This window comes from Peromyscus eremicus, chromosome 7 (assembly GCF_949786415.1).
Source record: "Peromyscus eremicus chromosome 7, PerEre_H2_v1, whole genome shotgun sequence".
Taxonomy (NCBI): Eukaryota; Metazoa; Chordata; class Mammalia; order Rodentia; family Cricetidae; genus Peromyscus; species Peromyscus eremicus.
The window spans coordinates 76,864,175-76,891,413 of NC_081422.1; the positions used below are offsets into that span (position 1 = coordinate 76,864,175).

The 27,239-nt window shown below is 39.1% G+C and overlaps 1 long non-coding RNA gene across 2 annotated transcripts; it reads right to left on the reverse strand.

The window, feature by feature from the left end:
• Positions 1 to 653: 653 nt before the first annotated feature.
• On the reverse strand, positions 654 to 16,891 carry LOC131914417 (uncharacterized). 2 transcript variants are annotated; one of them, XR_009380128.1, is made up of 3 exons: positions 16,824 to 16,891; positions 14,380 to 14,644; positions 654 to 1,912 (listed from the first exon to the last, which is right to left on the reverse strand). It is a non-coding gene; the product is annotated as an uncharacterized LOC131914417 (long non-coding RNA). The 2 variants fall into 2 exon arrangements; XR_009380127.1 differs by lacking the exon at positions 16,824 to 16,891 and adding an exon at positions 14,757 to 14,841.
• Positions 16,892 to 27,239: the final 10,348 nt, after the last annotated feature.

Sequence of the window (27,239 nt, forward strand, 5' to 3'; positions counted from 1 at the left end):
ATAATTTTTTATTATTTTTTTAAATTTTATAATTTAATTTAATTTTACATATCAGCCACGGATTCCCCTGTCCTCCCACCGCCCCTTTACCCTCTCCCCAATCCACCCCCGCATTCCCATCTCCTCCAGGGCAAGGACTCCCCTGGTGATTCAGCTCAACCTGGTAGATTCAGTTGGGGCAGGTCCAGTCCCCTCCTCCCTTCACCCATGTATAGAAAATTATTTTCATAATTTTACATAGTAATGCACCACTTGGTTTTTAAATTTAGAAGACTGAGTCCCTTCCAATAGTCTTCTACTCTACCCTTCCCGAGGCCCCTGAGACCAGGGGCAATTAGGGAAGAATTGCATAAACCTGGCTGGGAAGAGTGGTCAGATACTCAGGTGAGGATCCAGTGGCCCTCTTCACCTCCTCCTTCTATGAGGGGGTAAATCAACCATCCATCAATCAGCAGAGCTGTGTTCATCTTTTGCAGGCAGACACAGTGGCTCTCACAGAGGTGCCAATTGTTCTGCTTACAGGGTAGCACACGAGTAGTAACTCCAAGTAAATAAATTCCAGAATATGCAAATAAATAAATAAATGGGTATAATAACAACATAAATAAGCAAGACACTATTTACACTTGTAAAAAAAAAAAAAAAGGGCAGTGTGACACTAGGCTCCGTCCGCAATGGTCAGCATACTAAATGCCCTTATGTTGATGCGCTGCATGTTTCATTAAACACTGAAAACTGGACATGGGGCACACACAGGGCCATCAGCTTTCCCAGATAATAAAAAAATCAACACATATGACAGCTCAGATAATTAAAGGTTGCTGATGGCCAAAAATGGACCCGCTGTGTACGACTTAGAGCCAAAATGACCAAGAGGTATAAGTTACTGACTGCAGTGAGACAAATGTTCATAAGGAGCAACAGCATTTCAGCTAATCGGCCCAGGCTGGAGTTGAGTGTCACATCAGAAGGTATGGCATAGAAACTCTGAAGAGTGGCCAAGGGGAATGGTGTAAACTGTGGGCATAAAGAGAAATACTTAACAAGGATTGGAGAAAACAGACACATTTAAAAAGCCCTGAAACTGCACGGCCTGTGCAGGGCTGGCTCTCCAAGCAGCCAAATGCAAGAATGAGAGGGCACAATGGGGGACAAGGCAGATGGAGTTGGAGCCCATGGCTGCAGCTCCTGGATTTGGGACTTAAAACATATGGAGAACCATGACGGGAGGCAGAAGAACAGACTGACTCCAAGAGATCTGCCCAAAAATTCAGAGCAATGGAGACGAAGGTGAAAAGGCCAGAGGCAGGAAAGAAGTCCAGAAGTCACTTTTGCCAGAGAAGACCATAGCTGAGCCATCACAGTATACGTACCCAGTGGTGCAATTTAGAGACCAACACCTAGAATTTCCCACAGACAACGTTTGACATTTTCTCAGCCAGTTTCATGTATTCATTCCGCAAATGTGTATCGGAAGTCTTTCTCTACTGAATACAGTTTCAAAGGCTGGGAACAGACTCAGGAACAAAGTGGAAGTAGACCTCTATTGGAAGGTGTTACATCCAAGGAGATAAACAAGTTTTTGTGTCAGGTAACAAAGGAATTATAGAGGGAAGAGAGCCCCCAAACTGTTCTGGTTTACCGATCAACGCCGGGGAAGGCTCTCCAATAAAGTTGACAGAAGGCTTGGTGAAACCAGAGAGTGGAGCGCCAGATATCTGGAATGAGAATTGTCCCAGCAGGGGAAAGTGCGTCAGCTATCAGGCAGGGTTCTGCTGCAAGCACTGAAACCATAGCAAAGTCAAGTTGAGATTACAGGACAGAACCTCATGGGCTTCGGATGGACCCTTCTGCAAAGCCATACTTCATCTTCAAATCAAGGAAGAAAAGTGTATTGCTGTGAACTGAGAGCCTGAATGAGAAAATAAAAAGTGAGACCATTTCACCTCCACAGAAAATTCCCTCGCTGACTTGCTTTGGGGATTGGGGTAGGCTAAGTACCATTCTCAATGACGTCCAGCATGATTTAGTGGCATCACTATAGCATGTTGGGCCAACCTATACACATAAGAACATAGTTTTTAACTAGGATGGTTTTTATATAGTCCTGTGAGAGGGCTTTTGGCATCTCATAAAATTTAAGGATTTGTAATCTACTTTTGACCACTTGAATATTACTAAGTCAGAGACTAGTATTGTCCTGATGTTTTAGTTTTGTCACAATTTTGTTAGTAAGAAACAACTATTGCTAAGAAAAATATAAATATCCATAAAGACCATGAGAATTAAATGTTCTTTCTAATGTCATTTACCTTAAGTTTGTATGCTTTAACCCAACTTCAACTTCAGTGACCCTTCTCTGCATAAAATGACTATCTCAGATACTGCTTAAAGACAGCATTTGTATATATCAAATTTATATATATTTGTATATATTTAATCCCTTCAGCATACTTAGAGGCCTGTAAAAGTGATGACTTATAAAGTAACTTTCATGAAGTTGCCATTCAGGTATAAAGTTAAAAGTAATGAATTTTAATTTTTAAAATTTTTAAATTGACTAAGTTCCTGGATACAACAAAAAATAAAAATAGCAATTTTGGATGAAATTAAACTTAACCAACACATTTTGTATATTTTTGTGGTTTGAAGATAAACTAATCCCTACCTTTGAGGAACTTATACTCTAGCCAGAAAAAAAGAAAGCAAAGGTGTAGCTGAAGTTTTCCTGTGTCCCACCTGGCCCATGGTCAGGACAAATCTCTCTCACCCACCAGTCCTGCAGCCACTTGGACCCAAGTAAACACACAGAAGCTTATAGTAATTAAAACTGCTCAGCCATTATCTCAGGCCTACCACTGACTAGCTCTTACATTTAAACTAACCCATAATTCTTATTTATGTTTAGCCACGTGGCTTGGTACCTTTTCTCAGTTCTGCCTTCACATCTTGCTTCCTCTGTGTCTGGCTGGTGACTCCTGACTCAGCCTTCCTGTTCCCAGAGTTCTCCTCTCTGCTTATCCTGCCTATACTATACTTCCTGCCTGGCTACTGGCCAATCAGCGTTTTATTTATCAACCAAATCAGAGCAACACACATTCACAGCATACAGAACGACATTCCCATCACAAAGGAGGGCAGGAGAAGGCGGGAGGAGGAGGGGAAGAAGGGGAGGAGAATGAGGAAGGAAGGACAGTACTGGTTCAGGAAAGGGCTGTACCATGCAGAAAAGACTAGTTCCAGCAGAGCATAAGCAGGAGCATGGCCCACTGATACAGATGACCAAGAAACAGGAGCAACTGTTCATGCCTTTGTGACTTCTTACAATGAGTAAATATAGGCCAGGCTATCACTACTGCCCAGGACTACAACTAGTACACAGGACTAAAACCAGTGCCCAGGACTACCACTAGTGCCCAGGACTCCACCTGTGCCCAGGATTCCACCAGTACTCAGGACTACCACTACTGCCTAGGACTACCAACACTGCCCAGGACTCTACAAGTACCCAGGACTACCACTACTGCCCAGGACTCCACTAGTGCCCAGGACTCCACTAGTACCCAGGACTCCACTAGTACCCAGGACTCTACTGCTGCCCAGGACTCCACTAGTACCCAGGACTCACTAGTGTCCAGGACTGTCACTCATGGCCATGGTTGCCACAGAGATTCCATTACCAACTGACTGCCTAGAGCTGGCACAAGGGAAGTGTAAGGTGAGGAACTGTGCCCACAGTAGAGGTCTTTGAATGGAGGTGGATTTTGCTTGGAAAACACTTTTGTTCTAGCAGTCTAAAAGTCCAGTTTTTTGGGGGGGTTTTGTTTTATATTTTTACTGACCACAGTGCCAACATAAAAAGAACGCTTTCTACTTTCCAATCACATTCTTTCAAGCTTGCAAATTTTTCTTTGTGCTGCTTTCTACATTTGAAAACACCTCCTCATTCTTCAAGGTCAACTACTCAACTGTGACAGTTGAATGCAATTCAAACCTATTGGTTACATTCTTTTTCTTTGGTAAAACCCCAGTTAATTACCCCAGTAGAGCTGAGATTTTAGTACAGCAAAGTGGAAGCTAAATCAAAACCTTCTTTTAGAAGGATCAATGCCAGCAGGAAGGAGTCTTGTGATCTCAGCACAGATGGCTCCTCATGTTTTGTTGAGTCCTTCTTGTATGGAAACTAGACTCCGGTAGGAGAGCAGAACTATCCTCAATTCCTCATAGTACCAAAAGCCTGAGGGATTTTTTCACACCTCAGAATTCACACTGTGGATTTGGCATTTAGCATTCACTGTGCCATTTTCCCAAACCACCAATTCATCATGGTCCTTCCTGGAAGGGCCTCCCAGCCTTACTTCCCAGGCAAATGCTATAGAAATTCACATTCATCATTTCACACATTTTCAGGGTTGACAGCAATGATTTAGTCAGTTTCAAATCTCATCAAAGTGGCTTTCAGTTTTGTATGAGAAATTGTTCTAAGACTGGAATAATGAAAGAATAATTAATTTGCTCAAACAGTCCAATGTCAGTGATTTACTCGTCCCAAGTTCAACACTCAAATCACACTGTTCCATTAGCATTTCCTGACTGACAGGCAGAAACCCCAAGAGTCAGAACATTCTGTATCAACAACTAATGGGAATGTAACTGAGCATTGATGTTTAAAAGCCCATAGAACCTGTGAGATTAAATGCTGATTGACCATAGGCCAGTTCACTGCTTAATACTAATATTCAAGTCCACCATGCAGCTCATTTGATTTGGTATGACCTTGGGGAAGTATTGTCCTTTTGAAGCTGTTATCTGTTGTAAAGAGTGTAAAGGACTAAAGACTTAAACATCAGCATGAACGCCTATGCCCACTCATTTTATTTTTATATATTTTAATGTTTATTTATTCTTACACAACGCATCCCAACTGAAGCTTCCCCTACCTCCACTCTTTCCAATTCCCTACCTACCTCCTGTCTCCTCCAGATCCACTTCCCCACCACTCCTCAGAAAAGAGCATCTCTCCTAGGGATATCAACCTAACACTGCACAACAGGATACAATAAGACCAGGCACAAATCCTCACATCAAGGCTGGGCAAAGCAACCAAATAAGGAGAAAAAAGGTCCCAAAAGTAGACCAAAGAGTCAGAGATACCCCCAGTTCTGCTGTCAGGAGTCCCCCCACCAAAAAAAAATAACCAAGATAACAATAATAACATGTATGCAGAGGACCTAGCGCAGACCCATGCAGGCTCTGTGATTACTTCTTCAGTCTCTGAGAGCCCCTATGAACCCTGCTTAGTTGATTCTATGGGCTGTGCTCTCCTGGTATCCTTAACCCCTCTGGATCCCACAATTCCTCCTCCCTCTCTTCCACAGAGTTCCCAGGAGAGCTCAGAGGAGAGGGGCCCCGATAGAGATCTCCAACCTCGGCTCTCTCTCCGCCTAGTGTTTGTCTGTGGGTCTCTGCATTTGCTCCCATCATCTGCTGGAGGCAGCCTCTCAGATGAGGCATCTAACTTTGAGAATACCAGAACATCATCAGGAATCGTTTCATTGATTTTTTTTTTTCACTTGTGATTGGTTCTACTCTGGGTCTCTGGACTATTCAGGCAGTGTCAGGCATGCGATCCCTCTCATGATACAGGCCTCAAAGTAGATCAGTCACTTGTTGGCTGTCCACTCCCACAAGTTCTGTGCCACCACTGCCCCAACACATCTTGCAGACAGGACAAATTATAGATTGAAGGTTATGTGGCCGGGTTGGTGCCCCAGTTCTACCACTGGAAGCCTTTGCCTGATTACAGAAGATGGCTGGTTCAGGGTCCATATCTCCATTACTAGGAGTTTTCACTAGGGTCACCCTTGTCAATTCCAATGAGTTTCCACTGCACCAGGTTTCCACATTGCCCCCTAAATGCCCTCCAATTCTAATCATCTCTTCCTATCCTCCCTCCTTCAATTCCATCCCACAAACTTGATTCCTCCTGTTCCTATCCCCACATGCCCCCAGTCCCCCTGCAAAATCTATTCTTTCTCCTTCCTAGGGAGATCCATGCATCCCCCTTAGAGCCTTCCTGGTTACTTAGCCTCTCTATGTCTGTGGGTTGCAGCATGATTATCATTTACTTAACAACTAATAACTTAACAACTAATATCTACTTATAAATGAGTACATATCATGTTTATCTTTCTAGATCTGGGGTTACCTCACTTAGGATGATTTTTTCTAGTTCCATTCATTTGGCTGGAAATTTCATGATGTCATTTTTTTTAGCTGCTGAGTAGTACTCTGTTGTGTAAACATATCACATTTTCTTTATCCATTATTCAGTTGAGGGACATATAGGTTGTGTCCAGTTTCTGGCTATTATGAATAAAGCCACTATGAACATAGTTGAACTTAGTGCCTGCTCAGAAAGTGTTCTGTTCAGAAAGTTGTCTCCTATACCAATTCACTCAAGCCTATTCCCACTTTTTCTTCTATCAGGTCTTTGCAGTAGGATGGAGCTCCCTTTGGGTATATACCCAAGAGTGGTATAGCTGGGTCTTGAGGAAGATCAATTCCCAACTCTCTGAGGAACTGCCATATTGATTTCTATGATGGCTGCACAAGTTTGCACTCCCACCAGCAATGGAGGAGTGTTCCCCTTGTTCCACATCCTCGCCAACATGTGCTGTCACTTGTGTTATTGATCTTAGCCATTCTGACAGTTGTAAGATGGAATCTCAAAATAGTTTTGATTTTCATTTCCCTGATGGCTAAGGATGTTGAACATTTCTTTAAGTGTTTCTCAGCCATTTGAGTTTCCTCTATTGGGAATTCTCTGTTTAGATCTGTACCCAATTTTTTAATGGATTATTCGGTTTGTTTATGTCGTTTCTTGAGTAATCTATGTATATATATTTAGGATATTCGCCCTCTGTCAGATGTGGAGCTGGTGAAAATCTTTTCCCATTCTTTAAGCTGGCATTTTGTTTTATTGACAGTATCCTTTGTCTTATAAAAGCTTTTCAGTTTCATGAGGGCCCATTTATTAATAGTCGATCTTAGTGCCTACACTATCAGTGTTCTGTTCAGGAAATTGTCTCCTATATCAATTCATTCAAATCTTTTCTCACCTTCTCTTCTATCAGGTTCAGTGTATCTGGCTTTATGTTGAGTTCTTTGATCCAATTGGATTGAGTTTTGTGCAGGGTGATAGATATGGATCTATTTGCATTCTTCTATATGCAGACATCCAGTTAGACCAGCACCACTTGTTGAAGATGCTTTCTTTTTCCATTGTGTCTTTCTGGCATTATCAGGTGTCCATAGGTGTATGGATTTATATCTGGCGCTTCAATTTTATTCCATTGGCCATTGTGTCTGTTTTCATACAAATACTATGTGGTTTTTAATTCTATAGCTCTGTAGTACAGCTTGAAATCAGGAATAGTGATACATCCAGGAGTTCTATTATTATTTAGGAATATTTTAAGTATCCTGAGTTTTTTGTTTTTCCATATGAAGTTGAGTATTGTCCTTTCAAGGTCTATAAAGAATTGTGCGGGAATTTTGGTGGGGATTGTGTTGAATCTGTAGATTGCTTTTGGTAAGATGGCCATTTTTAGTATATTGATCCTACCAATCCATGAGCATGGGACATCTTTCCATCTTATGATATCTTCTTCAATTTCTTTCTTCAAAGACTTGAAGTTATTGTCATACAAGTCTTTCACTTGCTTGGTTAATGTTACCCCAAAATATATTATATTATTTGTGGTTATTGTGAAAGGTGCTATTTCATAGTTTCTTTCTCAGTCCATTTGTCATTTGTATATAGGAGGGCTACTGATTTTTTTTAGTTGATCTTGTATCCAGACACTTTGCTGAAGGTGTTTATTATCTTTAGGAGTTCTCTGCTATAATTTTGGGGGGCACTTATGTATACTATCATACCATCTGTAAATCATGATACTTTGACTTCTTCCTTTCCAATTTGCTTCCCCTTGATCTCCTTCAGTAATTTTATTGCTCTAGATAGAACAAGTACTATATTAAAGAGATATGGAAAGAATGAACAGCCTTGTCTTGCTTCTGATTTTAATGGAATTGCTTTGAGTTTCTCTCCATTAAACTTGATGTTGGCTATAGACTCACTGTAAATTGCCTTTATTATATTGAGGTATGTTCCTTGTATCACTACTCTCTCCAAGGTTTTTATTATGAAGAGGTGTTGGATTTTTGTCAAAGACTTTTTCAGCATCTAATGAGATGATCATGTGGTTTTTTTTATTTCAGTTTGTTTATACAGGGGATTACATTGATTAATTTTCCTGTGGAAGTATCCCTGTATGTCTGAGAGGAAGCCTATTTGGTCATGTTGGATAATCTTTCTGATGTATTCTTGGATTCAGTTTGTGAGGATTTTATTGAGTATTTATATATCTATGTTCATAAGGGAAATTGGTCTGCACTTCTCTTTCTTTGTTGACTATTTGTCTAGTTTGGGTATCAGGATGACTGTGGCCTTGTAAAATGAATTTGGCAATGTTCCTTATGTTTCTGTTTTGTGGAATAATTTAAGGAGTATTGATATTAGCTCTTCTTCGAAAGTCTGGTAGAATTTTATGCTAAAACAGTTTGGCCCTGGGCTTTTTTGAGAGAGAGAGTTTTAATTACTGCCTCTATTTCCTTAGGGATTGTAGGTCTATTTAAATTGTTTATCTGATCTTGATTTAACTTTGGTAAGTGGTATCTATCAAGAAAATTATCCATTTCTTTTTGATTTTCCAATTTTGTGGAGTACAGATTTTTGAAGTATGACCTAATGATTCTTTGTATTTCCTCTGTGTCTGTTATTATGTCCCCCCTTTCATTTCTGATTTTGTTTATTTGGATATTCTCTCTCTGTGTCTTTTAGTTAGTTTGGGTAAGGATTTGTCTGTCTTGTTGATTTCTCCAAGAACCAACTTTTAGTTTTGATTCTTAGCGTGGTTCTCCTTGTTTCTATTTTATTGATTTCAGCCCTCAGTTTGATTAGTTCCTCTTGGGTACACTTACTTCTTTTTGTTCTAGAGCTTTCAGGTGTACTGTTAAGTTGGTAGTATGAGATCTGTCCAATTTTTTATGTAGGTACTTAGTGCGACAAACTTTCTTGTGTCCCATGAGTTTGAGTAAGTTGAGTATTCATTTTCATTAAATTCAAGGAAGTCTTTAATTTCTTTATTTCTGTCTTGACCCAGTAATAGTTTAGTAAAGAGTTGTTCAGTTTCTGTAAGTTTGTAAGTTCTCTGTTGTTTCTGCTGCTGTTGAAATCCAGCTTTAATCCCTCACAGTCTGACAGGACACAGGGAGTTACTTCAACTTATATGTGTTGAGATCTGCTTTGTGATCAGGTATGTGGTTGATTTTGGAGAAAGTTCTGTGAGGTTCTGAGAAGAAGGTATATTCTTTTATGTTTGGGTGAAATGTTCTGTAGATGTGTTATGTCTATTTGGTTTAAAACATCTGCTAGCTCCAGTATTTCTTAGTTTAGTTTTTGGCTAGAAGTCCTGTCCATTGGTGAGAGTGGGATATTTAAGTTTCCCATTATCAATGTGTGAGGGTCAATGTGTGATTTAAGCTTTCATAATGTTTCTTTTACAAACAGAGGTGCCCTTGTGTTTGGGGCATAGATGTTAAGAATTGAAGTATCATCTTGGTGGATTTTTCCTTTGATGTGTATGAAGTGTCCTTTTCTGTCTCTTTTGATTAGTTTTGAAGTCTGTTTTGTTAGATATTGGAATGACTACACCAGTTTTCTTCTTAGGTCCATTTTCTTTGAAAATCTTTTACTAACCCTTTACTCTGAGGTAATGTCTATCTCTATCTCTGAGGTCTTTGATGTTGAGGTGTGTTTCTTGTATGCAGTTGATGGATGGGTCCTGTTTTGGCATACATTCTGTTAGCCTGTGTCTTTTTATTGGTAAATTGAGTCCATTGATATTCAGAGATATCAATTATCAATGATTGTTAACTCCTGTTTGTAGCTAGAGTTTTCCTGCCTGGCCCACAGTCAGGACAAATCTCTGTCACCCACCAGTCCCACAGCCGCTCAGACTCAACCAAGTAAACACAGAGACTTATATTGCTTACAAACTGTATGGCTGTGCCAGGCTTCTTGCTAACTGTTCTTATATCTTAAATTAATCCATTCCTATAAATCTATACCTTGCCACATGGCTCGTGGCTTACTGGCATCTTCACATGCTGCTTGTCATGGCGGCGACTGGCAGTGTCTCCTCCCACCTTCCTGTTCTCTCAATTCTCCTCTCTGTTAGTCCTGCCTATACTTCCTGCCTGGCCACTGACCAATCAGTGTTTTATTTATTGACCAATCAGAGCAACAGATTTGACATACAGACCATCCCACAGCACCTGTTATTTTGTTGGTGGTGGTATTAGTGGTGATGGTGGTGGTGTTAGAGTTAGTGGTGGTGGTGGTGGTGGTGGTGTGTGTGCTCCTAAATATGTAAATACAACCTTCTTAGTCTGTATAATGTTACTCATATATATGTTTTTAGGGATGACTATTTGGTATTGGATAACCAATTGGAGTGCCCTTCCATGGGGAAGACTATATCTCCCACTCTCAGCACCATAGTTGCCTATGATTCTTCGTCTAGGGATAAGGCCTCTTGAGATTTCTCCCTTCCATGTCAGCATGCCTATTGGTGTTATCCTTGTCAGGATCTTGTTCAAGCAGCCTTATTGGTAAGACTTCATGAGTGTGGCTTCTGGCATTCCTAGAAGACATAATCTTACAATAAAGTCACTGTTGCTCTGGCTCTTACAGTCTTTCTTCCACCTCTTCCATGATGTTCCCTTATCCCTTTATGAGAGGAGAGGACTACACTTATCTGTGTGTATAAGAATAAATATTTATACTGCAGTTAGGGTATTTAAACCTTCTTAATCTCAGTTTTCTCCTCTGTAAAGTGGACATATGCTACAATTTGCAAGGTAGAGTGATCATAATAATGAAATGACTTCAAGTGCTTAAAAACCTACAGTGATTTATCATCATAATAATCAACTCATTATTATTGTCAGCGTCAAGTAACAGCAGAACTTCTACTATTGAAGAAATTTCCAGATCATATCTTCCCACACACATCAGGGCTTACACTGAGGGCAACTCTGTGAGGCCACACACCTCCTTTAAATAATTTGATTCTATTATTTTTTTCTTTGTGTGACAACTTTTGTTGCAAAAACATAATAATAACCAATTTTTCCCCTTTGTTGAAACTAATCAATCATTTAGAAACAGTTTCCTACTAGTTATATAGAATCTTCCAGCAAGAAGGACAATTTCCATTTTTGACTGTGTTTTTGAGTTTCCATCAGTTCTCTTCTTTATTTTTTTTTATTTTTATGTTACTGATGATCTTTTGCCTAATTTTTGTTTTCTGACACAAGTTTATGCTATATATCTCAAATTTGCCTTGAACTATGTGATAGTTTGAATGTAATCGCCTCCCCATAAGCTCATAAGGAGCAGCACTATTGGGAGGTGTGGCTTTGTTGAAGTAGTTGTGGCCTTGTTAAAGGAAGTGTGTCACTGGGGGGGGGGCAGACTTTGAGGTCTCTTTTGCTTAAACTTTGCTTGGTGTCACAGACCATTTTCTGTTACCTTCTGATCAAGAGGTAGCCAGCACCATGTCTTCCTGCATGCTGCCATGCTCCCTGCCATGATGATAATGAACTGAACCTCTGAACTATAAGTGAGTCACCCCAAAGTAAATGTTTTCCTTTATAAGAGTTGCTGTGGTCATTGTGTCTCTTCACACACACACACAAAATAATAACTGAGATAAACTACCTAATGACCCTTCTATTTCAGTCTCCTATGTTCTGAGAGTAAAAGAGTACATCCAACTTTTGACCAACTTTATAATCAGAGCTAGAGTTAGAAGTCAATCACCTTATCTGAAACTAAAGTCCATGACAATCCCTTCCCTGAAGCCAGCAGTAGGAAGTATTCCAAATTAGAAGGATTTCTTTTGTCACTCCTGAGATTGATCTCAACTGAACAATAATCAGATAAGACAGTTTCATGGGAAGACACACAAACCCAGAGCCACTTTAGTGCTATCCCAATATGATAATTTATTACATCAAATGTGTTATTTACTAATAGGTCACTCATTCAGCTAGAGTTAAATAGACATTGTAGAGTATGCATGGTACTTCATATTTGTATACACAGGGATTTTGAGTCCTATAGACAACAGTCTACATGACAGAATTAGTACAACATTTATGAAAACAATTATTAGCCTAAAGTAAATGTCAGCAGATAACAAATTCTTCAACCACAAGAAGATGCCCAAGTACAATTCTAGATTATACTGAGGGATGCTCACTGGGAAGCTTGTTGGGAAACCACAAGTATAATCATGTACTCAAAGAGATTGTTTTCCAGCATAATAATTGGTATGTGGATATAAATAAGTATGCTGAATTTGAAAATGACAGAGGGGCTGAATATAAAAACTAAGAATATAGGCCTATGAAAGGAAAGGAGTTTAATGTAAAAAGCAAAATGTAAAAAGCTTACCATCCACAAGTATTTCTTTTTTTCAGCTAACTTTGGTAGAATTAATATACTATTATTAAATTGAAAGTTGATTTTGTTGTAACATTATGAATGGTTTAACAAAACTGAATGACTAGAGAGATCATAGATAAAAATGTTAACATACATATATAACAAGCAAATAGGAATACTGGAAGAGAGTAGTAAATGCTATATTACAATTTACGTTGTTTACTTACAAAACTTAAAAAGCCAAATATATATATATGTATATACATATATATATACATATATATATATATACTATAATCATAAATGTCATTGGAAGGAGATGGCAGACTGGTGAGATGACTCAGCAGGTAAAGGCACTTATCACCAAGACCAAGGACCAAGTTTAATCCCCAGGACCCATATGGTGGAAGGAGAGAACCCAAATCTTCAGGCTGTCCTCTGACCTCCACATGTGTGCCCTGGTGTGTGTTCACATGCACATACACATGTACACATACACTAAATGAATATTTGGATTTTTTAAGATAACAACCATACACTGCAATTTACTATTAAATTACAATTTGCAAGACCCTGTCTGGGTTTGATTCACAACACTAGTAATGTGAAATAATACACATCTGCATTCTCAAAAATGAAAATAAATCCAACAATCCATGATTTTAAAACAATGAAGAATTAATCCCTAGAAATTTTAATTGAGTTTTGGGGATGAAAAAAAAATCTAAGAAACCCTGGCTTACTTTTTAAAGTCAAGATTCCATAAAATCACATGAAGCCTTGGGTTTTTAGAGAGTTAGAGAAAAATGAACTGAAATATATCATTGCGCATAATTCTTTTAAAAATGTCTGTGAGGTCAAAATTGGCATCGTCCCTCTTTTCATCAAATGGGGGCATGTGATTGGTGAAGGTAAGCCATCCAGCAATCTAGAAAAAGGTGGCATATGATGGTGTTTATTACACTCAGGGACCCAGCTCGAGGGATGGAGCACTGTGAGAGAAATATTTGTAATCTCCTACTGCCATCTTATGTAATGTCTTGTCACTGCACAGCACAAAAGAAGATAATGAAGAGGAAACACCAAAAACATCTTCTAGAAACTGGGTATCAAACTCATGCTCTTCACATAAAAATTGAATATCTATTACTTTATCATATAAAAAATTAAATGTTTGTTGCCACATCCTAAACTCTAATTACATTTAGATTTTTAAAAATTAAGCCACTGAGCAATTTGTTTATAATTCCTTCCCTATTGATTTCTTGAGCTCATTTATGGTGATCATATATACTGTAGTTTATATTCTATTTTAATGTAAAATGCTGGTTAACACTGCACATTAACCAGCTGCATGAGAAATGCAAAGTCCAAAATTTTTAAATGGATAACAATCCAGAAACAAAGTACAACTATTCTTTAAAGCAAATAGGTGAGCAAACATTGGTACGTCAAGCATAAAAGCAACAAATTTACACAGTTTTAATGTGTCAACTGTACTCAGTGCCAGAAGTTTGTTTTAAAATTACAGTGCAAATGCAGGCCTGAATTTGTGCTAGCTTTTCTATAAATTCTAAGAATTCCTGTTAAATGCATGTCTCTAATGAATTACTCCTCAAATATTCTCATACAATTTGGAAAGCTGTGGGGTAAAGAGTCTTCCTACTTTTATTTCATTGCCTAATAAGAACATCCTAACTAATATATATATATATGAATTAAGACTACTCTTATCCACATCACACACACACACACACACACACACACACACACACACACACAGCCAAGCAACCATAACTTACAGAATAAGTGTGTCTCCAAACAGAGCTGTGCTTCCTCTGATAGTATCCCTGACACCATCAGTTCCTAATGATCTGTTCAGCTTTCCACTCTGCTCTCCTTACACATTGTCTTTTGTCTTCATGCCCGTTGCCTCAGAGTCACAAACAGTTCCTGTAGTTCTAAATATTAAGTCAGTATCAAAGTTGGGAAAAATGACAGAGGACAGCACCAGATGCTTCTCTCCCTTATTCATCTTACTGGTGAGAATCATATCATCATTTCTAGCTGCCAGGAAAACAAAGTAAGTGATTATTCTGTTCATCACTATGAATCAAATTAGAAAAATATAAGAAATAGTGAAGAGTAAGAACACTGTCTACCAAGAGTAGATACTAACTTTGATCTAGAATACAATTTTAGATTCAGATAGTAGACTAAGCTGAAGTGAAGATCTTCCCTCTCTTTTCAAACATACAGCAATGCTGGGCAAAGTGTCTGGGAAAAAACACAGCAGAATCAACAGATGTACGTAAGAGAAATCTTCAAATGTGATGCCATAGACAACAGAACCAATAATAATATTAGGAGAAAACAGAAGAAACTGAAGAAATTTGTCTAAAACAAGCTCTGTAGCACACTGACAGATAGAGAACATTTCCATGGGGATGCCTTCCTAGCACAAGGTACTCAGACCATAAAGGCTGCAAAAGATGAGGCTGGTGCCCAGTAGAAAAAAATACACATGTCCTGAATGGCATACCAAATGGGAAGAAGTCACTGTCAGGGATCCAAATAACAGAGCAATCTCAAAGGACTCTACAAAAGGGCATTTGAAAGATCAATGTCTATTAAGGCAAAATTGGGACACATGGAAAAGAATAGGCAGATTCAAAACTGATTCAAGTATACGTTTTGCAAATAATAACTATAGCAGAATGGAAATAATTCTTAAATAACTTCAACTTTGCAGAAAAGGTGGAAAAGAATCTCAACTGTAGTCTGTTTAATGAAGCATTTTCTACTTGATATATTTTATGAAAAAAAATATAAACATGAGTTAGTGATCCTTTCAAAATCTTGTCTTTGTAAGACTCTTTCAACTTGAACAAATAGGAACCATAACCCATAAGAGGGCATGGGCAGTTAGGAAGGAGAACAGGAAACTATATTAACTATATTAAAAAGCTGAGGCAAGCAGATCTGGAATTAAGGACAACAGATGCTACAAAGTTCCAGGCAAACTTCAACTACAAAGTAAGACCTTACCTCATAAAAATTTTATTTATATATATATATATATATATATATAATATTACTTATATATTATATATTGTTATAAAACAAATAATATATAATATAGAAATATATTTAATGTTATATATAATTATATATGTGACGTTATGTTATATAATATCATTTTATATATATATATATACAATACATATATATCAATACACAAGATTTGACCTGTCCCTGTCATCCCACAATTCCCAAATGGTCTTTCATGTAGTTCACAGAAAACAAATGGAAAGGAAAAGGAGCTCAAAGTCACTTGTAAGAACAAATCAATATAAAAGCTACTGAATTTTGGATACAGGAATAGGAAGCCAAGGTCATCCAATCCAAAATTGTGTTTCTTTGTGGCCCTGAATATCTCCAAAATATTCTTACAGAAAAGATTGTAGTAAAATACGTAAGTATACCAGCCAAAAATCATCTCAAGGGGCAGAATTTTGGAAGCTCTGGGGATGGGAAATATGGAATAGTTTAGAGTTACAAATTTTCAGAACATTGACAAATAACATTTCTACATTTATAAACTTATGTAGTGTTCTCATCATGCAAATTTAAATGAGTGTTTGAAAAGTTGTAAAAATCAAAAACATTAAAATTTGTCTAGTAGATGGAACACCAACATTATAAGCAAAGATTAAAGGTCTTGCTTCATTTCCCATAGAAGATATGAGCGCTAATGTTCAAGCTCTTGTTTAAACATATTCAAGGTATTTTAGGAGAAATTTAATTTAAATCACTTTTCTCACTGAGGTAAAAAGGACAACAACTGGAGTAATACTCATATACAAAAGAAAGATTCTATAAAGCCTGAGACAATAAACCTTAAAATAAGTGACCTAGTCAGAAACTAACTCCCATTTCTAGACAAAGAAAGAACAAATCCTAATAGGGTTATAAATGATTTTCAGTTTTCTCTTTGATTCTTTTTTGTTTATTTGTTTTCATTTTTCGAGACAGGGTTTCTCTATGTACAGCCCTGGCTGTCCTGGAACTCACTCTGTAGACCAGGCTAGCCTCGAACTCACAGAGATACCTTTCCTTCCGAGTGCTGGGATTAAAGGCAGGCACCACCACTGCCTGACCTCTCTTTGATTCTTTACTAGGATGCCTGTGTATTGTCTTCTGTGATAAAAGAATATCAAAACCCAAAACTAACAATACAACTTACATGGCTCAGATCATCAGCCTAAAGAAGGGCACTAGGTAGATGTAGAAGATGTTTTAGATCTTTGTTCTGTAGGAAAAGCCATTCCAGAGTTATTTTTTATTTTAGTAGCTTCTGATAGATGATTAATTATTAATACAGAATCATGGAATATCAATATATTTGATCAATTATCCAATATCTAAATGATAAGTAATTTGATTTTTAACTATTTATCACAATAACTTCTTTAGTAGCACTTGTGAATGCTAAGAAAGTTGAAAAATAAGTTTCTTATACAAATAAAAATATTCAAAAAAAATCTTAATAAAGAAAAGTGACATTTTACTGGTCATCCTCCCCTCAAAAAAAAAAAAGGGAAACTAAAAATAATAGCAACTATGCCACTTACTTCCCAGTTCTTAAAATAATTTCCATTATATAGAAAAAAGGTGTTATAATAAACACATAGGAACAACTATGAAAAATGGCTGTATTATGTTTAATCATTAAAACGGAACTACAAAAACTGATCAACATGTTACAAAGTAACATAATAAAGTAATTCTTCCACAAACAACAAGTCCACACTGAAGACTGTACAGATTTAGATCACAATAATCTTTGAGAGCTCTTGATATGACAATGCCACATACATAGTACTACATACATGTAAGATCAATTACCAGCCTGGTTTTGCTGTGGAACCATCCTTTTCTACACTATGAATATGTATTGCTTTCATTGGTTAATAAAAAGTTGACAGGCTGGTAGCTGTCAGAGACCAAACATGGACCATGGAAAAGTACTGGCTAGGCCAGAGAACAAGCCCCTACCCTAAACCAGATGCCCCCAAAGATAAAGAACAGGTCAGACAGGTCAGGTAGCATAGCAACAGAACAATGGGCCCTGACCAGTGATCTTACCACCTAGCAGCCTCACGACTTGCACATAGTCCTTCACCTGCACGTAAGGCACGTCGTGCACCCCTTCCCTCCTTCCTGCCCCCTCCCATGCTATATAAGCCTTGCTGAGGAGAATAAAATTTGCAGCTTGATCAGAACACACTGTCTTGCTGTCTTCTCTTGTGTCTCCCATCCCTTTCATTCTCTCTCGCAGGTGGGTCGCCCCAGTTGACAGCCGGCTGGCCGGGGCAGGTAGCTGGGCAGGAAGTTAGACAAGAAAGCCAAACTGACAATGCTGGGAAGGAGAAGGGCAGAGTCAGGAGTCACCAGCCAGATACTGAAAAAAGGCACCAAGCCATGTGGCTAAACATAGGTAAGAATTATGGGTTAATTTAAGCGTAAGAGCTAGTTAGTAATAACCCTGAGCTGCATTTATAATTAATATAAGCCTCTGTGTGGCAATTTGGGAAGCAGCTGCTGGGTATTTAGGAGTTGCTGGTATGACAGAAACTTCTACCTACATGGTTTCCTAAAGTATAAGTATCTACATAAACTGCTGTCAACTCAAGTTTTAAGTACTGAGTCAATCCAAACCATGCAAGGTTGGCCCCGGTTGCTTACTGCTAATGGAATTATGCACTACATAACCCAAGTTGTAGCTGGAGTTTTCTCCAGTCCCACCCAGGCCCCCAGCTGCTCAGACCCAAGTAAACACACAGAGACTTATATTACTTATAAACTGTATGGCCATGGCAGGCTTCTTGCTAACTGTTCTTTTTTTTTTTTTTTTTTTTTTTTTTTTGGTTTTTTGAGACAGGGTTTCTCTGTGTAGCTTTGTGCCTTTTCCTGGAACTCACTTGGTAGCCCACGCTGGCCTTGAACTCACAGAGATCCACCTGGCTCTGCCTCCCGAGTGCTGGGATTAAATGCATGTGCCACCACCGCCCGGCTTATTGCTAACTGTTCTTATATCTTAAATTAACCCATTTCTATCAATCTATAAGTTGCCACGTGGCTTGTGGCTTACAGGTACTTTCATATCATGCTTTCTCTGTCTCTGGCTGGCGATTCCTGACTCAGTCTTCCTGTTCCCAGAATTCTCCTCTCTGCTTATCCCACCTAAACTATACTTCCTGCCTGGCTACTGGCCAAACAGAGTTTTATTTATCAATCAATTGGAGCAACACATTTACCAAATACAGAAAGACATCCCCAGCACCAAGTGATTCTTCTAATTCTATATCTTGTACGTTTGGCTTGAACTTCTTACATTAAACTCAAGACTAGGCTTGGGAAATTCTGCATTGACACCATCCTGTTATTAATGCTAAGGGACAAAGAATTCAGTGATGAGAAGTTAATAAAAGCTGTGCTAAAAAAGGAAAACACATGGTGAATTAATGGATCTCAACCTTCACTAAAATGCAAATCTCCTATTAATCTATTTAAAAAGCATCAAGAACTCAGTGGTTAAGAGCACTGGCTGTTCTTGCAGAGGACCCAGATAAGACTCCCAGTACCTACATTGTGACTCACAATCAGCTATAACTCCATTTCTAAGTGGTCCAATGCCCTTTTCAGGCCTCCACGAGCACTGCACATATACAGTGCATAGACACACACATAGGCAAAATATATAATGTAGACAAGTTACAGTAGCCACAGCACCAAGAAGTTATCTGAGTGACTGGCAGCTAAGATACTGACCGCATGTAAAGCAACACTTCTCCCTGGCTCTTACTCTTCCAGGGCTGTGAGAATAAATGCAGTATGAAAAAAAAAATAGATTTCACGTTGACTTCACCATATCTCCTATGTTATTTTTTTTAAAACTGTGTCGATCAAAAAAGAAAGGCATTTGGAGTTTCATTTGGTTCTATACCAAAGCTAAGCTCAATCTGTAGAATTTATATATAAAAATTCTATCTTTCCAGTACCCCAGTTTCGCAAATATCAACATGTTTAATATCCGTCACTTTCTTTTAAACAGATTTAAAAAAGAAAAAAAAACTATCTTCCAACTGTTCAGGTTGCTTCTCAAGGCATCTCCATGTAGCTGCTAATAAATTTTGCATTTAACTGAATGTAGGTTTAACAGAACCTTGGCAGAATGTAGTAAGAGAGATTGATGTTAATTATATTATTACTGTAGCTCACATTAACATTATTAATGCTGGCTATTAGTAATTTTAGATAATTTTATCATTATAAATATTCCTATCATTTATATTACCATTGCCTCTATAGCTATTAACACTTGTATTTTCATTATCTTTACCTCCATGTTCCTACTTAGTATAAAACTCAGAGGTTATCAAGCTTCAGAGACTATAAAGTAAAAAAGTATAGAATCATCTTTTTATTTTTAATTGTGTGTGTGTGTGTGTGTGTGTACAGGTGCTGATGGGGGCCAGAAGAGGGTATTAGTAGAGTTGGAGTTGCAAGTAGTTGTGAGCCTCTTGATTTGGGTATTGGGAACCAAACTTATGTCCTCTGCGAGATTAACCAATACTGTTAACCACTGATCCATCTCAGCACATAGTACCATCTTTATGTAAACACCAGTAGGAGTGTCACAGACTAGATTTCAATCTTGACTGTGCTTCTGGGTGACTCTGTACAATAAACTCACCTCTCCACATGGTTTCCACAAGTGCAAAGCCGAGACAATGAGATGATCTGAGACTTTTGAGAGAGTTAAATGAGATAGAATCCCTTCAGCACCTGGTAAAGCACCTCTACAGATGATCACCAAATGGGTAAACCTGACTTGGGGGAAACAAGAGAATCCTCCTGCTTTTGTCAAGTAAAAATAAATAACTGGCTGTGGAACACAAAAATGAAGTTACCTTAATGAGCTTTTCATTTTTGTACTGATAAAAATGTGTAGCCACCGAGAAAATCTATTAATGATTGCTACGAGAGAGAGTCATTTTCTTCAATGGTGTAGCCACTGTGTAGCATGAATCTTAACAGGTCTTATTAATAAAAAAAAAAAAAAACCTGGAGCTGGGTATTAGGGTGAATGCTGGAAGATCAGAGAAGTAGAACAAGCCACAGCTACCTCACCTCGCCAGTTCCTCAGCTGATCCTGTTTCCTCAGACTGGATGCCTCTGAGTCTTCATCTAAATGGATCTCAGCTGAACTGCTGCTCAAAAGCCTAAAAGCTTAACCAACCCTAGTTCCTGGTCCTCACGCCTTATATGCCTTTCTGCTTTCTGCCATCACTTCCTGGGATTAAAGGCGTGAGTCACTATGCCTGGCTGTTTCCAGTGTGGCTTTGAACTCACAGAAATCCAGATGGATCTCTGCCTCTGGAATGCTAGGATTAAAGGTATGAGTGCCACCATTTTCTGGCCTCTATGTCTGTCTAGTGGCTGTTCTGTTCTCTGACCCCAGATAAATTTATTAGGGTGCGCGATATATTGGGGAACACAATATCACCACACCACTGAGGTACTAACTTGGAAGGATAAAAGGCTCAAACAGAAAAGAAAGTGGTAACAGGGAATAGAGGTAAACACAATCACAATACATTGTATATATGTAAGAAACTGTCAAACATTTAAAAAAAAAAAAACCTTAGCTATACAAGTGTTATTAAAGACAGTCTGGCAAAATCAGTATCTGATACAGTGGATCTTCTGTTAATCTCAAATTCATAAATAAATAAATAAATCACTAAAAGAATAATAATGCAATTTCATTGTTTTGAGAGTTCAGAAATACATGTACATCTGCATCTGTACATACACATAAGCACTTCCTATGTTACAGTTTTGTGGCAATGGGGATGACTGTGCTCCTTTACCGAGTGTTTGGTGAGTAGTGGCTCTGTCGGTCAGAATTGGAGAGAACATTCAGAGTACAGTAGTGGGAGTCTTAGGGTTTGAAACTTTTCGAGGTGTTAATGGGCTTTTTGTTTAGGAAGGAAAGTAAGTACTGGTCAACTTGGGTCAGATCAAGCATTTCAAGAGAAGCATTCACAAAACTCTTGACAAAAATAAAATCTAAAAGCCAGAACAGATTAATTCACACACATACACACACACACACACACACACACACACACACACACACACGCAAAAAAAAAAACCCTATATATTATGAAAATGATTTGTAAACAAAGAAGGACGCAAAGGATGTGTGACGCACAGTCCATATCATGACTGTTTTGTCCATGTTCAAAAATAAGTCCAAAGATTGAAAGTATCAGCCACTTTGAATATTGTGAAAAAAGAGATTCTATGACGGGGGTGTCCGATATGAAGGCTCAACACACATACAACAAAAGACAGATGAGCAAGCTAACATTAAATAAGTTGGATAAATTGGCCAAGTTCATAGAGCTCCAGGGTAGAGATGGAAAGAGAATGCAATAGGTCCTAGAACGCTGTCGTCTCTGCTGGGATCCTAAGGATCCTAACATAATGCAAACTGTTAAACTTGACCTCAGGAGTTGTAGGGTTTCAGAGGTAAGAATTTATCTTTGTTAAAAAAAAAAAAAAAAAAAAAAAAAAAAAAAAAAAAAAAAAAAAAAAAAAACCTGCTTGATGTTTCCTAAAGTCTTTAGGAAGAAACAGATGAGGATTAATATTCAAATTAAACATGAGTCTCTTGATGGAGATAGATGACTAAAACCAGGAAGAAGCTGTTTACTTCAATAAGAGAGTTCCCTGCAGGAAGAAAGGTCAGTGAGAGGTGATAATGCAGACTTCTCACATCTGACAACTTCTCAATTTTGTTCTCAGCTAAAATCTGGTATAGTGTATTGATTAAAAGCTTAAACATGAGAGGGAGACTTTAACTCAAATCTCACTGAGGTATGTAACAAGGGCATCCCACTTCACCTTAACAGGATTCTTTTTCTCATTTTTAAAATGAGAATCCGGGGCTGGGGAGATGGCTCGGTTCATAGAGTGCTCGCTATGCAAGCTTGAGGACCTGATCCTTTTACCTTTAATACCCGTGTGAAAAGCCAGACACATTGGCACACATCCGTAATCTCAGCGCTGGGGCAACGGAGACAGAGGTGGTGAGGTCACTAGCCAGACAGCCCTGTCAAATCGGTGAAGTATGGGTTCAGTGAAGGATGCTGTTTTAGAAACTAAAGTGGGTATCAACAGAGAAAGACACAAAATGTTGACCTCTGACCTCCACACGCACATGTCCACAGGAGCACACATACTTGCATGTGCACATGAGCACCCACAGAAATATACATGTGCACAAACACACACACACACACACACACACACACACACACACACACACACAAAATGAGAATATATCACATGCTTTTGCAATAATTAAAACACCTGTCTTATGGAAAGAATCTGTAACAATACCTGGTCATTCATAAATGTTATGGTTATTGATACGGCTTTCCACACCTAGACTCCTAAGACTCATTCATCAAAATTCAGGAAAAAAATATAACCTCAGCAATATTTAAACCTCTCAAAACAAGATTTTTTTTTCTATAAAAATTTGTTCCCCCAGAACAGGGGCTGTCTCCAGTTATTTTACAGGCCTTTGGGACCCTATTCCTCATGCTGGGTCACCTTGCCCAATCTTAATGCATGAAGAGGTGCTTAGTCTTGCTGCAATTTGATTTGCCATGTTTTGTTGATACTAATGGAAGACCTGCCGTTTCCTGGACAGAGATGCAGGGGGAGTGGATTGGGGAATGGGAACAGAGGGGGACAGAGGGAAGTAGCTGGGAGGAGAGGAGAGAGGGGAAATTGCAGCTGGGATGTAAGATAAATAAATAAATTTATTTTTAAAAAATGTGTTCCCCACTCCTCAACTACTAGTGGGAGTGCAATCTTGTACCTACTGCCACTCTGGAAATCAGTATGGTAGTATCTCAGAAAATTGGGAATCAACCTACCTCAAGACCCAGCAATACCATTCCTGGGCATATACCTAAAAGATGATCAACCATACCACAAGGACATTTGCCCAACTATGTTCATGGCAGCATTGTTCATAACAGCCAGAACCTGGAAATAGCCTAGATGCCCCTCAACTGAAGAATGGACAAAGAAAATGTAGTACATTTACACAATGGAGTATTACGCAGTTGTTTAAAATAAAATAAAATAAAAAAGTCACCATGAAATTTGTAGGCCAATGGGTAGAACTAGAAAAAAATCATTCTGAGTGAGGTAACCCAGACCCAGGAAAACAAATATGGTATGTACTCACTTGTAAGTGAATATTAGATACAAAGCAAAGGATAAACAAGCTACAATCCACAGCTCCAAAGAAGCTAGGTAAAGAGGAGGACCCTAAGAGGGACATGCATGGATCTCCCCAGGAAGGGGAAAGGGTTAAGATCCCCTGGGATCTCCTGGGATGGGGGAATAGAAGTGAGGGGATGGGGGGGGTAGAACATGAGGGTTTGAGATGGCTGGGTTGGGGGAGGGATGGAGAGGGAGAGCAATGAAAGAGATATCTTGACAGAGTGAACCATTAAGAGATTAGGGAGAAATCTGGAGCTAGGGAAATCCCCAGGAACTCACAAGGATGACCCCAGCTAAGACTCATAGCAATAATGGACAGGGTGCTTGAACTAGCCTTCCCCTGTACTCAGATTGGTGTCTACCCTAATTGTCATCATAGAACCTACATCCAGAGGTGAAAGCAGATGCAAAGACCCACAGCCAAGCGCTTGGCCAAGCTCCTCGAATTCAGCTGAAGAGAGGGAGGAGGGATTATAGGAGCAAGGCAGGTCAGGATTATGATGGGAAAAACACAGAGATAGCTGACCCAAGCTAGTGGGAGCTCGCAGACTCTGGACTGACAGCTGGGGAGCCTGCCCTCTGAATGTGGGTGACAGTTGTGTGGCTTGATATGTTTGTGGGTCCTCTGGCAATGGGACCAGGACTTATCCCAGGTACACAAACTGACTTTTTAGAGCCCATTCCCTATGGTGTGATGCCTTACTCAGCTTTGATGAAGTGGGAAGGGGCTTCGTCCTGCCCCAACTTGGTATGCCAGCCTGTGTTGACTACCCAATGGAGGCCTTAACCCCTATGAGGAGGGAATGGAGGTGGGATGGGGGGGGGAGTAGGGAAAGCGGGAGAACAGGTGTTGGTATGTAAAATGGAAAAAAATTAATAAGAAGAAAGAAGAAAAAATGTGTTCCCAAAAAATAAAATTATACTTCTTGAAAGTATTTTCATAGTATTAAATTTTTCTACTTATCTTAGTGCTTTACACAAATTTACTTTCACGTAATAATAATTAGTAAGCAGGGCAGTGGTGGATCACACCTTTAATCCCAACACTTGGGGGGAGGCAGAGGCAGGAGGATCTCTGAGTTCAAGGCCAGCTTGGTCTAAAAAGCAAGTTCCAAGAAAGTCAGGGCTACACGGAGAAACCCTGTTTGAAAAACCAAAGTAATAAATAATAATTAATAAAATTGTTAATTAGTGATAATTAACAAAAATCAAAAATGAAGTCATACAAATAAATGTCATTGCTATATATTTGAGTTAATAGTGCTCTAGCTTGGTTTTTATTGCTGTAACAAAACACTGACCAAAACCAACTTACAGAGGAAGGGGTTATTTTAATTATACAGGTTAGGGTCCATCATCAAGGAAAGCCAGGTCAGGAGCTCAAACAGGAACATGGAGGCAAGAAATGAAGCAGATACCATGGAGGAGTGCTGTTTACTAGCTTGCATAGCTTGCTTTTTTATTCAGCTCAGATTTTCTGAGTGTTTTGTGCCTGGACTGTTTCAGAATTAACATTTTCTACGACTAAGCTATCCACTTCCTCCACCTCATCTTCAGACTTGAAATTCCCTCTTCCAAGTCTTAATCTGTTGATGAGACTTGCCTCTGAAGGTTTCTCTGTCCAGTTTCAGTTTGGGTTTTCTTTTAGAGATTCTATTTCTTTTCACGTTCTACCTTTATATCTTGAATTATGTTATTTCATTCAATTGATTGTGTTTTCACAGTATTCGTTAATGTATTTATTGATAACCTCTTTAAGGTCTTATATTCATAGTTGCTATTTTGAAGCCCTTTTCTTATGCTGATTCAGTTAAATTATTTTTCTCAGGGTCTAACACAATAGGATTTCTGGCTCCTGAAGGAGGTATATTGTCTTGTTCATGTTAGTATTTATTACGTTGGATCTAGACATATGGAGTTACGACATTTGAAATGTTTCTTGTCATAGATGTCTTGTCATCTTGTCTTGTCTTGTCTTGTCTTTTGTTGGGTGGACATTTTTCTTTGGATGTTATTGCCTACTCTGGATCCTAGCCAAGTGTGGAAGCTGTGGGATCCCTGAGTCCCAGCCAATATGGTGGCTGTGGGGTCCCTGGTAGAGAGCAGTTCTGGGTCCCAGCCAAGTGTGATTGTTTTGAGGTCTCAGGTAGAAAGCTGTTTTGCAGCTCAGTGCCAGGTAGAGAGCTGTTCTGCAGGTTGGTAGTGAGTTACAAAGGAATGAAGATGGCCTATAATGAAAGGTTGAGAGGGACAATAAGGAAAAACTAGAGGAATCTGGGATGGGGGCCAAGTACCTAGGGTTGGAAGTGGGCTAGCAGTGAGGAGGGGCTCCTGGAGGCAGACTATAGCAGGACGAAGGGTAAATCTGGAGAGACAGAATGGAGGACAAGAAGGAGGATGAAGGTCTCCTACCTGAGTACCAGCCTAGTATGGCAGCTGTGAGTCCTCGGTAGAGAGAGGTTCTGGGGGTCAGTGGAGTCACAAAGGAGAGAAAAAACTTTGGACTTTCAGAAAACTCTTTTATCACAATAAAAAACAGATCTTCTAAAACAAACAATCAAAACAAAATGCAATCCATTTTGATGAACAGAAGGATTGGTTTTAGTCCCTATCACATGGGAATTGTCCTTTAAGTGATCATCAGCCCAAGAAGAAGAGTGGTACCTGCAGAATGGAGACCCACAACTGACTGGACATGTCCTGCTGTGTTTACTTCTCATCATTGGCCTATCTGCTAATCTCTCTAGTTGGTTGTGGTGACAGTTCAGCCATGAGAGTGGACAACTCTATGTTGAACTACAGTTTTACCCTGCTGTATCTAACTTTGGCCAGAGATTTATTTTCTTTGGAAACTTTGAGTTGAACAAACACTTGAATACACCCAAAGGCCCTGCCCCCCACACATAGAGTGGGCAGAAAGAAGACACTCAGAGACCCCGCCCAATGTGTGGCCCACCCACAGCACAAGCCACTACAGTGTGCAAGTATGGGGTGTAGAGATGGGAGAGAAAGAAATGCTGAACAGCTTAAGCACTACAAAAAGAGGCAGATCTGGAGACTCAAGGAATAGCCTGATGTGAGTAGCGTGCAAAGCAGCTGTTACTGAGGGCCATGTCTGGGTCTGTGGCCACACAGCATCAGGGGTCTATGTTGATGTCCATGGCCCATGTTACCACCAAAAGTCAGGTAGATGTCTCTGGTAAGGACTGCTGCCTGGGACCACGTTGCTATCTAAGGACTGAATAGAGTTATAGCCTCACCCTACTGGCTGCAGCACTAGGAAGAG